The sequence below is a fragment of the Fukomys damarensis genome, unplaced genomic scaffold, assembly GCF_012274545.1.
Source record: "Fukomys damarensis isolate Sample0158 unplaced genomic scaffold, DMR_v1.0_HiC HiC_scaffold_35, whole genome shotgun sequence".
Taxonomy (NCBI): Eukaryota; Metazoa; Chordata; class Mammalia; order Rodentia; family Bathyergidae; genus Fukomys; species Fukomys damarensis.
Genome location: NW_022900947.1, coordinates 27,780,280 through 27,790,696, shown reverse-complemented (window position 1 = coordinate 27,790,696; position 10,417 = coordinate 27,780,280).

Genomic DNA, 10,417 nt, shown 5'->3' with positions numbered 1-10,417 from the left:
GAGATAATGAAAAGATGAAAATAAAGTGTTTGTAGATGGGGAGGGGAGGAGGGGGTGTAGGGAGGGCAGGGGTAAGGGGAAAAATGAGAATCAAGACTTGCCATGTAGAGGTACAAAATCCCAACAATGAATGTAACTGTACTGTATCCCTAAAATGTACCAATAAACTCAATTAAAGCTGAAAAAAAGAATAATACTGCAAAATCTACAGTTAATGAAGACTATAGTGTATTTCATTTGCTATTGCATGAGATTTTATACCAGCTCAAAAAGAAATTTTATATACTTTTATCAAAAAATATCATGAATGTTACCCCCCAAAATTAAAATGTGTTTTGGCTACTTTTACAAGTTAGGCAAGAAAAACACTTAAGTTCCTCAGAAAAAGTTCAAATATTCAGTGTGTCTAGGACAAGGGAAAAAGAGACCTACGGAGGCCGAGTAGGGCGGGTGCCAGGATAAAAGTACACAGGAATAATGTGAAGGGTAAGTGTGCTACTGAGGGTTAAGGAGCTGAAAGCTCTATCATGAACTATCTCTCAAATATGCTATTTATGCAATGCATTAAATAGAGTGTGGAGATCTCTACGTATCCACCCTCACTTCTTTCAGGTCTTTTTGAGAGAGGAAAGAAGGTCCTGAAGCTCCCAAAGAGGCACTTTTTACTTTCCCCATATCGCTAAATATCTTCCGGGCAGTCCAGTTACATTGGGCATCCCACAGCCGCTCTGAGAGACATTTGCTTTGACTGCTACAAGCTGCAGGTACGGACCTATCCCAGATGGTTCTTTCCATAGTCTCTCTGGATGACTCCTCCCTATAGCCTCTCTCGATTATTCCACTGCCCAGCAGCCTTCTTCAGCTAGGGCATTGGGAGCCCCTCTCCTACCTATGACCAAACAAAATTTTTACATTGTGTATGTGTGACCCTGCTATTTTTCCTGGATAAGAAACCTCCCCACCTGCTTACTATGTGCAGCTCATGAGCTTTGCCCATTATGCTGCAGCATTACTTCTAATAAAGCCTCTTTAAGATTGTTATTGTTTCTCAGTTCTGCTTTCAGCATAATAAACACACCAACAATCTAAATGCATCAAAATCTGAGACTGGAGAAATGACAGGGTAATCCACACTGTGAGGTGCAGCAAAATCTGCTAGGCAAGAGTACAGATTTTTCAGCAGATAGACCAGGTTACAATCATTGGTAAATCTGGTAAAGCTTTTGCCAAAATGGCTCCTCAAGTGGGAAGAGTTTTAGAATCACCAGTAGAGCTTTTTGAGGGTATAGAATCCTGGAACTGACCCCCAGGGGTTCTAATTCCTCATGGCCAGGGTAGGAGAGAGGCATTGGCACTTGTGTAACAGGCTATACAAATGGTTCATATGTACAACTAAGTTCCCAAATTTGTTAGCTTCTAAATGTCTGCTTCTTCACCTATAAACTATCACAATCCCTCTTTATTCATAGGTTTTGCATCCACAGAATGAATCACAGATCTAAACTTTTGGAAAGAATTATATCTGTACTGAACACGTACAGAGAATTTTTCCTTCTCATTATTTCCTAAAGGATACAACTATTCATAATGTTTACCTTATAGTAGGCATTATAGGCAAACTCGAGGTCATTTAAAGTATATAGAAGAATGTATATAGAGTATGCAGAAATACATCATTTTATATAAAAGATTTGAGCATCATGGGATATTCTGCAAGCAATCCCCATGGATATCAAAGGAAAACTATGAATTACATAATGTAATGTTAAAGTTAAATAAGATAACATAGAAGGTAAGTAAAAGCGTACCTTTCACAGAGTAAATTACAAAGTCTATTTGGATTTGTTGCACGCATTGCTGTAATTGCTAGTATCCCTTATACTGCTGTAGATATCACTTTTAATACTGCTGCTTTTATTACTTTCATCATTATTATTAATTTATGAAATGGTATGTGAGCTTTGTATTAAATTCTTGCTTTAAAGAAAAATAAAATGGCCCATAATTGCTCATAATACATTTGGTGAAAAAGTAATTACAGTTTTCTTTAATTCTCCAATCTGAAAAAATCATTTTAAATTATACAAGAAGTGTACAGAAAAAAGAAGGTAAGAATTGCACAGGAAATTTAGTTAAATTTTTGCTGCATGAACAATTAAGTGTGTTTTCTTTTCTCCTTTGGGTGATTCTTCTTGCTCAAAATTTCTTCCTTTGCAAAGTAGAGATTCAATCTGTTCATATTTGGAACCCTTCTAGAAAGAGAGAGAGAGACTGTGTGCCACATAAGGATGCAGGTCAGAGCCTCCAGAAGGCCATGTAGGGAGAACCAGGGACTGAACAGTAGATGTGTTAAATGATGACCTTCCTGGTGTCCCTCACCCTCATGCACAGAAAACTACATCTGTAATTCATATCTGTGTCACTGAGTAGTTATCCCTCCTTTAGAAAATAGTCTGAGTTGGTCCTGGCCCATGTGCCACATGAGCCTTCACTTTAGTCCTCTCACAAGTGCCGGGCAGTCTGGCCACTTATTGAGTCTCCCTCTCCCTCTTCCCTCATGATCCTTTCTTTTTTAATAAAATGCCCTTGGTCTCAAGAGTCTACCTTTCCCTTACTCAAAAGTAGAACCTCTGACAACATTCAGTTGTTTCATTGATCTACTTTTAATTTCTTCTCACTTCTGGTTCTTTGTCTTCTTACTCAACCCATCAAAACCCAGCATTTATCTGCTTCTTTTCCAGCCCTAAAATTTATTTTTTTGCACTCCTCACTACCAAATAAAGACCATTTCAAAGAAGAAATGTTCTAGGGCTTGTGGTTTATAATTTATCTGTGTTCCACGGAATGGAATATATAGAATATATGTGAATGTATCATATTCAAATGTCAGTTTATGCACAAGAACCAAAAGTGTAATAAAAATAAATTTGACTCAGCCTACTGAAGAAAGATTATATATGAAAACTCAAATGTGATGTTTCACTTACACTGTTTATATTTTAGAGAAGGTGTATGTGGATTATACTGGCTTATAAAACTGATCTATATGAAGCTCAAAGTGAATTGACTAGTTAATTACCATGTCTAATAAAAGGTAGAGACTTTTCGGACAGGAAGAATAAACTACTGTAAGTACATAAATAAAGTATCATAGGCCAGGACATAACACTAATCTGGTGAATTACCAAAATAGTGTAGAAAAAAAAGTGTACAACTAAGTACCTTAATGTAGCCATAAAACTGAGAGATTTTTGCTTCAGGTGATAAAACAAGCTTCACTAAATTGTCGAGAAAAATACCTTAAATATGAGACATGGCATGAATGATAAAATACTTCCTAAAGGCTTTTAAGTATTCATCACTAGCCATAGCAATGCAGGAGCTCCTGCTACCAACTACTTATTCTCAGAAACTCTTCTCTTGCTCCAAAGTTCTCTCTAAACTTCTTGATCTGAAGATCATGCTGTTAAAACAGAGAGGATGACAAAAATAAAGTCTGAGGTGCTCCTTGTCCATCATGCCCCACACACTCTGCCAGGCAAGGGCTACATCCTTTTCCTTTATTTCTCCAAATAAAAGGAAAAAATGCCATTTTCGTGACTTTACCTTTTTATTTCACAAACCTCAATTTATTCTAGGATTTCTATTTCTAGAAACTACTCAAAGACATCTGTGCCTCTTCTATATTTGTCCTAACTTATGCATCTTTTTCTCCACCTAGTTTTTTACATTGTCTTATTAAATTTGAGCTTGCTAGAGCTGCTTTTCTGATGATATTAAGATATGAATCCATCCTTTATTCTTCACTGGTTTCATGTGCTAATATCTAATCAAATTTATATGTATGAAATCATTTGATCATCTTTCATTTTCAAATCTTGACTATAAAAAATGCTTACTTTTGAACATAATATTTAGAAGAGTATTCTTCCTAAAGTGCCGTAAACAAATTCTGTTTTCTTTTTTCTCTACCAATAACTATGTGTCCTGAAATTATATGGCCAACATTTTGTTATCAGTGTACTTGGTTATATATTCTATAAAGATCTTAAATCCTCTAATAATGTAATTGAAGGAAAATAGGTAATGTCTGGAATTTAAAAAGAAAGCAAAACCAAAACAAGCAAGCAATTGTGCCTACACCAAAAATTAAATTTCTGTGTAAAACATTGCCTCTGTCCATATAAAGAAATGGTGTTGTGTTTCGGGATGTGGTCTAAACATAGCATATTTTTCTCCTTTAATATTTCTTTGCTATATCACTTCTATTTCTTCTTAAAAACCTTTTTCTAAAAGTATAAATAAAAGTACAAGTTATATTTAATCCTAGTATAAAAAATTAACATTTATGAAAATACATTTAATAAAATAAGCTTATAAGGATAACTCAACGCAAAGTTATCATGATAGGACTAATTCACTTCTGATATGACAACCAAATAGCAGGAATCACCTTCTCATTCTGAATAATTATTTAATAATTTTAAAATTCAATATGATTTTATGCAATTGAAAGTGACTAAATAAATCCACAGTGTCGTTAGAAAATGATAGTGTTATGCTTTCCTTTAATTATCTGTATGCCTTGTGATAGTGAGGTCAATTTATATTCAACTCTATACTAATGAAAACGAGCTACCTTACATCCTTGTAAATCTTTTGTTATACCAACTTTTATTCCTTACTTACGACTGACTTAAGACTTGGAGAAACATAATTATAGCCATGAAATTTAGTTTTTAAAGAAAGTACATCTAATGATAATTTAGAAATAAAACCTTGACTTCTCTCAAGAATGGACTTCAAACTTAGGGACATTAGACTCCAACACAACCACTAAATGCACAGTTGGAGAACATCACTTATGATGCTTTTGGAGAAAATAGGCCAAACTCTGAGTGGTTGAACAACTTTTCCTGACTTCTGAGGGAAGTAGATGTCAGGTATAATTAGCCTATCAATGTCATGCTCATATTGTGGGGGGGCATGGGACATCTGAAAGGGTAGGACAATAACAAAAGAGGAGGTTAGTTCTTACTCCTCAGATATCATAATGTTTTAACCACTTAACAGTTTTCCCTGAGCATCACTTGGTCACTCAGGCAGTGCCTTTGTTTACATCCTGACTATGCCTTGGGCAGGTGCCATTTCAACTAGTCGATTGAGTCTTGTTTACATGAAGTACACTTATACATCTATTTGTTTTATATCAACTATTTTGGCATACATTTTTATTTAGAAGGTTGTATTAGCCTTAGATATTTATTTCTAGTGAAATCTAATAATAAGTACTTGTTATTTTCTTTTACTAATTCATGTTTATTTTATTTGTAAAACAATAACCTATAAATTTGTGCTATAATCTATAAAAACTCTTAATATAGGTACAATTTTTATACTTTTCCAGAACCTAGTGATATTCTTTAATAATACAAAGTGGGCACATTTGGACCCCGAGACTGAACAGGAAGAAAGTGCCAAAAGCTCTAAAAAAGAAAAAAAAACTGAAAAAAAGGAAGAATGCTGGCATATCAGAGACAAAAAGTCTGTGTTACAAAATGCAAAAACAAAAAAGAAGTCTCCTATTGTCAACTATTCAAAACACAGAGGTGGGAGAACTTGAAAGAAGAAAGAAAACTAAAATATTTGAACAGTGGTCAATGATTATAATAATTCTATCGGTGATGTTGGCAGAGTTGACCAATACCTAACAAGCTATTCTGTGAGGAAAATATTATTATAAAATATTTATTCACCTTCTGGACCAAACAATATGAAACTTTTTTGTTATTTATGTAAAACAGGAGGGTTCAAAAAGTCATTTACAGGGCCAGGGATTTAGCTCAGTGGTTCCACACCTACTTCACAAGCAGAAGGGCCCAGTTTAATCCCTGGTACCAAAAAAAAAAAAAAAAAAGTCATTTACAATTCAGATTAGGTCTCATAGACCAAACAAATTAAAAAATGCAGAATTGTGAAATGCTAACCAGGATATCAATTGTCAACTTCCTCACCATTATGTGTAGTGGGTAGACATTTTATTGAAATTACACCACCCAAAGATAAAAAAGAAAGGCCAGTATGACAGTGTAAAATGTGTTGTTCAAAGAGTCAAAAATGCAAAACAATTGGGAAAGAGATGAGGTACTACTCTCCAGAGGATAATGTCACATTGTGCACTAAATGTTTAAAGATATACACAGAAGAATTATTGAATGAATTTAATGCAATTGTCATTTTTATATTTGCTGTTATAGTATCTTATAAAATTAATTAAAATATGCAATATTTGGTTATCCCATATTAAATAATTGCATGGGTAATTGTTAATGTTCTGAATGAGAAAGATGCTCTCTTTATTTTCTTGCACTGAATCAAGATTTATAAAAAATAATAAAATAAACAAGTCTATTGTGTTATAGCAAATAAATTCTTCTGAAACAGTGCATGGCGCTTACATCATTCTCAGTGCCAGTGCTTTCCAGCCCAAGATCACCAGAACTACTTGCAAAATAAATTCACTTCCTGATTTGTGGGCATGAGCGTGAATGCACAGCATGGAAATCCATGGAGCATATCTATAAGAATGCATTAGGAAGGACATTTTGTAGTATTTGGACTTGGATTAGGTGATTTGAAGGGGGATTTAAGTAGTCGCGGCTTTGTGCTAGGTTGCACAGGAAAGTAGGGTGATTCTGTGATGAAAAATCATAGTAATTCTTATTTGGAAAGTGAGAAGATGAGGCAGAGCTCCAGCTGGAATTGATGAAGAATCATCAAGCATCATAATCATACAGAATAGAGGACTAGTGGATCACTCTGTATTTTGGACAGGGTCTTTTTAGCTTGCTCTGCTAGGGGGCAGAATGGCCTTGTCTGAGGATACCCTGTGAAATTTCTATGTGCAATAGAATTTCCCTAAAGAATAGCACTGAGTCCTCAGTCAGCTCCACACAACTGCACATCCTACCTGATAATGCCAGGCCAGTTTGTCACATTTATATAATAAAATAAAGAAAGCCTTTTACTTTATTACTCTTTAGCAAATATAGTATTTCAGTTTAACAAAAAGAATGATAATTTTTGAATAAGAAGAAGATGAGGAAAAGAAAAAATGATGAAGAAGAAGCAGGAGGAGGGAAAGGTGGAGGAGAAAGAGAACCACAGCCATCACTAGCACCGCCACAAGAACTGGCAGCTGCCTAAGAGGTATAAGGGAGATGTGAGGAGCCTTCTGAGATGACTACCAGTGGTACATTCAGTGCAGGCTTGCTTCTAACCAATAGAATATAACAAAAGGGATGTGACTCACTGTTCATACTCAGCTGTAAAAGACTGTGACTTCTATTTTGCTTGGTCTCACTCTTTTTCTCTTTGGGTTCATTCTGTTGCCCTGATGAAGTGGCTCTCTATGCGGAGGTAAGAGCTGCTTGAGACTACCTGCCCATTCATTACCAGCACTGCATGGAAGGTCTATGCTGAAGAGATTGGCACATGCATTCTGCCAACAACCACAAGCGAGTTTGGAAGCACACTGTCCCTTACTCAAGCCTTTAGATAACCACGGACCTTGAATAATGAGTTAATGTCAGCCTTATAAGACATCATGGGATGCAGGACCTGATTTATGGAAACTTTGAAATAAGAAATGTGAATTGTTTAACTATTAAGATTTTGGATAATTTGTTATACAGTACCAGAAAAATAACACAAGAGTTCAGCAGCAAGATAAGGGTGAGGTAAGTGAAGTGTTGAGAGCAAATATTTGAGGAAAGCTCTTTTTCTAAACATTGTTTACATTTTTACCTCATTTTATTTTGGTCCAACTTGGCAAGAATTACAAAATCAGTGTTGAGACATTCCTAGAAGATTTCAGGAGCTCTGACCACAAGTCTATCTATTTTGTGATATTCAATTCTACTGAAATCCTGTGCCAGAATCACAACAAGTACTCTAGGAACTCAGCTCAAAGTGATAACTAGTCAGATACAACAAAGAGCATCAGGTTTAACATAGCTCTATGCACATTCACTTTTTGAGAGATTTAGAAAATATTATTCTTAGAATAGGAAGTAGAAGGCAGAAGAAAGAGAATTCTTTGCTGATTAAAATGTTTGCTATAGGAAAGTTTCTTGTTAATATCTTATATATACCAATTTTATGGACTCATCTCCCTAAATGCCCCAGCAGGAAGTAGACAGAGAAAGGATAAAAGCACCAACATAAAATATAGATGCCCTGTAAGGCACAGCAGGAACAGTGTGAGAGAATGAGTCATTTAAGTGGAACCCTATGTATGCCAAAAGTGAAGTTAGGAAAGAAATAGTTTTTAAGAACGTCAAGATAAAAGTAAATTCTATTTAAATATCAGATCAGGCAATGTTGGTGAGGTAAAATAAGTAAGATTTCAAGATACGTTCATAAATGCTAATTTTGACTTTAAGCATGTTAGAAGGCAAAAGTTATTTATTGCTTTTATTGTACACTTATAGTATATAACATTATTGAACAGTGTTCGTAGTTTATTATCAAAATTTATATAATTGGGAATTTATAAAATCTTGGTCTATTTATTCAATTTTACTGTGTATAAGAATCAGTTCAAGATCTTATTAAAAAGTGGACTAGATTTAGTAGATCTGGGTGGGGTCTATAGCTCTGCATCCCTAATAATCTTCTGAATATAATGTGACCCTACTTTGAGTTACAAGTTCTTAGAACAATGTTCTCCTAAGAGTTGTCCCAGCCATTCTTGAGCTTCACTCTGTACTCCTGAGTCAGAAGCTCTGAGCACAATATTTAGAGATTTGCAACCAGTCAGTGTCTCTAACTGATTCTGAGACTTGTGAAACTTTGTGTATCACTGACTTAAAATATGGTGTTTCTGAACCAGGGGTACAGACCAGAAACCCCTGTGGAATTTTAATGTGCCTGCCTCTCTAGTGCACAATTTTTGAAAGTCTGATTAAGTTGGTCCAAGATGGAAAATGTACAGGTGTTTGAAAAGTCTCCTTCTCAGGGGAGGAGGGGAGTAATGAAAATATTTTGTGAGATACTGTATAAGAGAAAAGAAAATCCATTGCCCAAAAAGTCAATTAGCGCTTAAGGTTTAAAAACCAGAAGTAAAATTGTACTTCTAATTTTTATAGCAGTTGTTTTTCTGGCACTTTGAGAGGTTATGAGGAAGATTTAGAAAACTGCGAGGTGGACCTTTCATGGGAATGTGACTCCAGTACATGGTAATCATTCTGGAGATATAGAAAAATGTCTCACTCGGAATTGTCTGCAATGCAGCTAACAACAGATTCCTTCATTAAACACTTAACTGCATTCTTTTTCAGAAGTTTTTTCACTGAAATCATAGCACAACAATTTAACTGCTTGAAGCAGAGCTTTGGTAGAAACCAAATTAAAATAGAGGGTGTGGTGAATAAGTTACATAATATGCATGCTGAGATCATAAGTGCCCAAGTATTACGAATAAGACTTTCTTTAAGATTGCGTCCTTGTTTTTTTTTTTTTAATTTTATTGAGTTTATTGGTACATTTTAGGGATACAGTACAGTTACATTCATTGTTGGGATCATGTACCTTTACGTGGCAAGTCTTGATTCTCATTTTTTCCCCTTACCTATGCCCTCCCTTCACCCCCTCCTCCCCTCCCCATCTACAAACACTTTATTTTCATCTTTTCATTCTCTCACATTTTTTTCTTTTCCCTTTTTGTTCTTCCCCTACTTATCACACCTTCCCTACACCTTTAGCTCTTTTCTTCAAATTTCTAAATGTCAGTAATCTTATTAGAATCTTATGCATTGTTGCAGAATATTCACACCAGGGAAACTATTTGGTATTTACACATGTGTGACTTATTTCACTTAGGAGTATATCTTCAATATGTATCCATTTTCCTATGAATGAATCTATTCTCTCACTCTTTATGGCTGAGTAATATTCCATTTTATAGAAAAACCACAACTTCTTTATCCAGTTTCCAACGGATGGGCAAATAGGTTGTTTCCAAGTTTTAGCTATTACAAACTGTGCTGCTTGTTTTTTTAAAAGGAGTTTGTAAAACAGAGTATTTGTAAGAATTGGTTTATTTCCTTTGACTGTGCATGTTTTATGTCTTTTCCAATTTAAATTTTGTTCTTCAGCCGACATCACTTTCTGTTATTTAATAAAGACTTGTACCTAAGGCAAAAAGCCTTTTTAAAAGACAATTATTAAAATAGAAAGTGATTTGACAAGATTTTATCAATTGTATATAACTCATGCATATGATCTTAAAGAATTAAAATATCAGAAGGGCATAGCTCCCAGAGATTATCCTGAATCCAATTCCAAAAGGTATCTCTGTGTCTTCTATAGAGCTATGAAGAAGATTTTTATGGGATATCCAAGTCCCTTAGCTTCA